At 42.8% G+C, this 6,792-nt stretch overlaps 1 pseudogene; it reads right to left on the bottom strand.

The window, feature by feature from the left end:
- Positions 1-1,530: 1,530 nt before the first annotated feature.
- On the bottom strand, positions 1,531-1,975 carry LOC127198032 (40S ribosomal protein S13-like; annotated as a pseudogene).
- Between the last annotated feature and the right edge of the window lie 4,817 nt (positions 1,976-6,792).

Below are 6,792 nucleotides of genomic sequence, written 5' to 3'. Positions count from 1 at the left end.
GCCCAACTCCACACTGCAGGTGCCATACCGGGTGCTCTAGGACACCACCAAGATACCACCATTCATAGTCTGTCCCCGGGCTCTTTATCCTACCACCTTGGTGTTCCTCCAGAAACTTAACAAAGAGTAATCACCATGTTAGCTTGCTTACTTGCCTATGGTCTGCTCCCACAATTAGGCTGTAGGCCCATAAAAAGGTGCTTATATCACATTTTTTTTGTTATTGTAGCCTGTGTCATAGACATTACTCATATTTATTTATTTATAGACAATAAGCATGAATAAACAGACTGCTTGATGGGTCACTGAGTGTAGAGTTATTTGTGTATATCCAGCCAACTTTATGCTTCATCTTGGTACAGTTGAATACTTCCAGTTCAAAATACTTAGGACCATTATATTTGATGTTTTAGGCTTTTTCATATACAAATATAAACAGAAAATTCATATATACCTTTTACATATAGCCAGGGGGAATTTTACATAATATTTATGGTAATTTTTTATATGAGACTAATTTTCGTGATGTGTAATTTTTCCATACATGCGGTCATTTTGGCACTTTCAAAGACTCAGGTTTTAGAGCATTTTAGCATGTAGATTCTTGCATTAGGGCCACTCAGCCTACGCCACCTGCAGTTGAGCCTAATAAGAATTTGGTGGGGGGAAAAGGTGGGTAAAACTATAGCTATCTAAAGCCCTGTAGCACCCCACATGGAGCCCATTGGTCAGCAGCTTGTCAATTCTTTCCAGAAAAGCATCTAGTCAGCAGGGGCTCTAATGCTGGTCTGCTGTAGCCCAGTTTCTCTCCTTGATCAGAATAGAACGTCAGGTCAGATCAGAGGAGGGGCGAGCACTGGCAGACACAGGCAACTTATGGGTAAGTTAGAGCTGCACTATAAGAATTTTCCCTCCCCAGAACACCCCGGAAAGTGTTTGAGATGACATAGTGTGTTTAGCTTTCACTCCTTGAGCAGGCTTTTCCAGGCTGGTGAAGATGGAAACAAAACAACAAAGCCCTCAATTTTAATCCATGCCATCCCCACACAAAGCAGGATGTACTCCATGTCCCCTGTGCCTGAGAAATGCTTATGTATAGGGTAGGTATGCAAATTAAACATTTGCTGATAGTAATGTTAATAAATCATAGTGAAGAGTATTTTAAAATAGTTCTTCACTATATGAGTTTATCATTGAAATAAAAATAATAATGAATACATATGCTTATTTATTTACACACAAAAAGATGAAATCTTGGCTGAACATTTGATTCTGCAGGATGCAGGGCATCATCACCACTTGTCAGAGTTGATCAATATTATGATATAATTATCCTCAGTGATGAGAACACCACTTTGAAAAATACAGAGTACAAAACCGCAGAAATACGTTTCGGGCCACTTCAGAAATTGTTGGAAATTCTATCCTAGTCTTTAGCCAAAATTCATTTAATAATTTTTCTTAATAAATTTATGTCACCAATTTTTTTTTAAATTCAAAGTGATTTTATTGTTGTGCACACAAGAGAATTTATGCCGCTAGAGCAGAGGCTGTGGATGACTCGTATTTCCAAAGACTTCTTAGTCTTAGAGTGACAAGCCAACCGGTGTATTCTGCTCTCTATCAGAATCAGGCGGAATTTAGCATCCTTATCCTTTCTGTTCCTCTCAAGGTGCTTGCGGACAGCAAAGGCTTTCTTAATCAAGTGGTAGAGATCCTCCGGGAGATCAGGGGCCAGGCCTTTGGACTTAAGGATTCTCAGGATGTTATTACCAGTCACAAAACAGACCTGTGCCACACCATGTGAGTCCCTCAGGGTCACACCTGTCTGGGAGGGGGCCAGGCCTTTCTTGGCTAGTTTGTAAATCTGCTCCTTCACGCCATGGGACATCAACTTCAGCCATGTGGGGACACTACGGCAGTAGGGCAGCGCTGACTGGGACAGGCCCTTCCCAGGTGCGTGCCTGCAACCCATGATGGCGGAGGTCTGGCAGCAAAGAGCACCACCAAGTTTGAATACCAAACAATCTAAATAAATAAATAAATAAATAATAAATACCCCAGAGAGAGGTACCAATTTGATGTATCCTAGGAATGATGGTAGGAGAATATTAAAAGTCTTTGTTTTCAGTAGCTAAGCCATTAGGTTTCCATGACAACAGAAAGCCTGGTATGTACAGTAAAAAGATTGCCATTCATAACGGAAAATAATCTTGGATCTGAGCTTAGGTGTTCCAGGCATGGCTCTTTGGTATATTCCATGTGAGGGTCAGCACAGTGTAGAGTGAATAGGTTGTGTGGGAACCAAGGCTACAATGACATCAAGTGATGTAACTCAGCCAGTGTCACATCTGGAGCATTATATATTTGATTGTGAATTAAAATTTTTGTGCCGGAGGATACATAAACTTTTTTTAACAGTTGCCAAACTTTTACGGTCCCCCCCCCACCCCTCAGCTTAGTTATGTGACCTCATATGGGTCCAAGGACACATAGTTTAAGAAGGGGGGGGGGCGCTATTGGATAGGTACATCAGGAGGAAAGCTCCCGGGAACTCCCACTGGGTCACCCTGGGGAACCCACCTGTGGGTGCTCAGTCCAGAAGGAGAGGCTGCGTGGAAGGAGCATGAAGCCAAGGAGATACAGATGGACTGAGATCTACAAACCAAGAAACGAAGACATAAAATTCCTGACCCGGTAAAGAAGCACACCCGTGGGGCAGCCGTTTCACTTGGGACTACTGGAAGGATGGCTGCCTCTGTGTGTAATGGCAATATCTTAGGGAAATATGAGGCCAGGAAATTTATATCTTTTCCTCCACAGCTGGGAATAATTGCTTCTTGCTTCTCTTCCTCTAATCCTTCAATTTTTAAAAAACTTAATCATTTTACAGCCTGATCCCAGCCCCTCCTACCCTCTTCTCCCAGTCTCCACCCTCATGCCCCCTCCCTTCATCCCCCCCCTTCTGAGAGAAGGGGGCCTCTAAGGGCTACTAATCCTTAAATCTTATCCTTTAAATCGAACTTTGTTCTTTGGGGGACAAAAAAGTCAATGTTATTCTGGGCATGGTGCTTAATGCCTAGAATCCCAACCCTCAAGAGATTGAGGCAGGGGGATCATTGTGAGTTAAAGGCCATCTTAGGGTATTATGTAGGAGGTACATAATGGCACTACATAAGGCCACTCAGTGCTGGATATCAAGATCCCGTCTCATAAAAAGCCAAAACAAAACCAAATCAAAACATAATGAAAATGAATGAGGGAAGGAAGGAAGGAAACATCTGTCCCATATATCTTAGCACAGACAGAACAAAAAGGACTTTTTGTCACCTCTCACACCCCAGTTAATTTTCATTGTGTGTCTAGAGCCCTGTGTGGACAGTTCTGAGACACGCCACAGGCTGAGTGGGGATGGCCAATTAACACTGCCAGTCTTGGCTAAAGGATGCCTAGTTAGCACTGTCAGTCACAGGTGATGGCAAGGGCCGTGACAAAAATGCTGCACCAAAGAGCTATCATTCGAGGCAGAATGAATATATTTCAGTTCCTCAGTACTTGCTTCAACATCGTCTGTAGCTTTGGTTTTGTTCCTGTCTTCTGGAAAACAATTTCAGATGTCAACAAAATGAGGAAGATACTCCACGGACTCAGGAGCTCCTATAATCATGTCCTTTGACTCAACGAGCATCCGTAAGAGGCCTGAGCACACATTTCTTTTCCTTCTATCTTTCCTTCCTTCTTTTATTTTCTTTTTGTTTTGTTCTCTCGGTATTTTTTAAAAACAGGGTTTTGCCTGGCATGGTGGCCTACACTCTTAATCCCAGCACTTGGGAGACAGTGGCAGGTGGATCTCTGAGATCAAGACCAGCCAGGTCTAGATAGCAACATCCAGGACAAGCCAGGGCTGTACAGAGAGGCCCTGCCTCAAAAAGCAAAGCAACAAACAAACAAACAATGTAAAGAGTTTTGCTATATAGCCTAAAACGACCTGGAGTTTATGGCCCTCCCACCTCCACTTCTGAGGACTGGAATATCCCACCCCTTTTCTCTCATCTGTGTTGCTAACGTTCAAGCCCACAGTATAGTGCACACCTGGCAGGCAAGTGCTCACCACTGAGAAACAAACCCAGCCCATCTTTTGTCTTTTCTTTTGAGACAGAAGGACCATGACACAAAAATCAAGGATTCAGGGACACAGCCATGTCCTAAGACTCACAAACTTCAGATCTATCTGTGAACCTGATTGAAACTGTATCCGTAGCTCTTGTTTATATGGTGAAAAAAATTACGTAATAAGATCTAGGAATGATTGGTCAAGAAAGACCTCCTGAAAGGAATAATAATAGGTTAGGTTCCTGGAAGATCCAGGAGGAGTCGGGGAAAGATTCTGAGAACAGAAAAGCAAGATTCTCACTTTGTGCATCTGTTCCAGCTTTTCCAATGAACCGAATATGTAAATGTCTTTGAACCAGAGAAGCCATATAAAGAAATCACTTTTTTTTTTATTTCTTGAGAAAATTCTATTATGTTCTGTTTAAATGACCAAAACTCCAGGGGGCCTGCAAAGATTATTAAAGAGAAATTGGACATTAAATTGAGGCTATCTTGTAGATGAATTTTTTTAAAAATCAAGCTGTCAAACCCCTCGCTGGGAAATAAGGGGTTGTCATCAAATTACCACAGAGGAATTCTAAGTACTGCGGTGAGGCTTCTTTTCATTTCTGTCCTTGTGATTTTACCCTAGAACAGACTGGGGAACTGAGAGTATGAGCAAAAGCACATGGCAAACGTCGTGATGTGACTTGTGGCAGAACACTCTGTCCCTCTCAGGTGTGTCTTTAGCCATTAGCTGAGGAGGCAGAAAGGCAAGTTGGTGAGGTGAGATGCAATAGGTTACCCATTTAAAAATATAATTTTAATGTATTCTTTGGAATTTGTATATATATATATCTATATCATATTTTAATCTCATCTACCCCCCCATCAACAGCTCCCTCCAGCTCTCCCAAGGACCTCATGACTATCGTAGGATTCTATGACTATCATTAATGCTGTTGTTATTAACCCCTGAATCCAGTTAGTTCTGACCACACATGCATGGGTGTAGAACTTGCCAGCAGCCCCACTCCCAAGGATAAGTGACTTTTCCTTCCCCAGAAGCTATCAAACACCAAGAGCTTCTCCAATATGGGTGAGGCCTTGGGACCTCCTCCCCTACCCATACTGGGATTTTGGCTGGCTTGGTCTTGTGCAAATCTTGTGTAGGCAACTATAGGCGCTTTGAGTTTACGTGTTCACTAGCCATGTCACATCCAGAAGACAGTGCTTCACAGCTCTCTTCCCTGTCTATCCTCCATCCCTTCTATTCGTTCTACCCACTTTCCCTCCATGTTTCCTGAGCCTCGGGTGAGAGAGATTGATACAGATGACTCATCTAGGGCTGACACTCATAGTCACCTATTCTTAGCATCTTCGCCAGATATGATTATCTGCATTAACCACTGAAAAAGAAGCTTCTCTGACCAAGGCTGAAAGCAGACAATTTTCTGAATATAAACATAAATGTTAAGAATGTAGTTTGTTGGGGCTGGAGAGATGGCTCAGTGGTAAAGAGCACAGCCTGCTCTTCCAAAGGTCCTGAGTTCAATTCCCAGCAACCATCTGTAATGTGATATGATGCCCTCTTCCAGCCTACAGGTGTATATGCAGCCAGAGGACTGTATACATAATAATAAATAAATACATCTTAAAAAAAAAAAAAAGAATGTAGTGTGTCAGCATGACCATTTAGTGAAACAACACCAGGAATCTTCTCTCTGGTACCTGTGAGTCCCCCAAGTCATGGGGTTTTGTCATGGCTTCCAAATGCCAGGTATGAAATCCCTCCATATGCATCAGACTTCAAATCCGATCAGAAAGCATTTGGTTGCCCTCTTAGCAGCCATGCCACTACTGCACCAGTAGACACATCTTTCCTGGCAGGTTGGTACTGTAGCATGGAGAGTCTAATGCCAGTTAATATCACTGATGTTCCTCTTGCCTGCATAGCACCTGCCAGCACCATGAATGCTAGACATCAGGGAGAGAAGTTCCTTGTCATTTTGAGATTCTACCCTTAAACATTTAAATCTAGGTTGCAGCATGTAGGCAGATCATCATCATCCACCATCAAGTGCAGAGAATTCTCAAAGGATGATCCCCAACCTGTCCATAATGCCCATGATGACATCAAACTCCTTTCCAAAACAGAACTCATAACAGACTCCGCAGGTGTGAAAATAGATGAACTGAAGAGTTTAGAAAAGTGTTCTAATCAGACAGAGCTGTTTGTCAATCTTCCTGTTGGAAAATGCCTTTTGGCTACACCCTGTGGTAGCCTGGGCACCTGTCTTCAGTCGACCACAGAACATGTCATTTCCCTGGAAGTAGAGAGGTGGGCATGCGGCACCAGCAGAGTCTTCTTCAGGGTCTGAGAAGTAACATAGTGGCTGGGGAAAAGGAGGTTCTCCGTCTATTTCTCTAGGAGTGCCACAAGCCAGAGAGAACCAGTGATCATCCGATGTCAGATGGAAAACACCTTTACCGAACAAGCAGAATTAGGTGCTTATATAAGCAAGAGGTGACAGTTTTGTGTTATGCCTTGAACGTCTGGATCTAGCCAAGCCTGAAGTCAGTTCACTTCTTAGGTTTCTTGATGATTTATGCCAATAAATTCTCTTTATCACTGAAGCTAGTCTTAGTTCTAGTTTTTGTTTCTGGAGGACTTCTACAGAGGGGAGGGAGTGGGAGAAG

Source organism: Acomys russatus, chromosome 14 (assembly GCF_903995435.1).
Source record: "Acomys russatus chromosome 14, mAcoRus1.1, whole genome shotgun sequence".
Lineage (NCBI taxonomy): Eukaryota > Metazoa > Chordata > Mammalia > Rodentia > Muridae > Acomys > Acomys russatus.
This window is presented reverse-complemented; position numbering and strand designations above follow the sequence as displayed.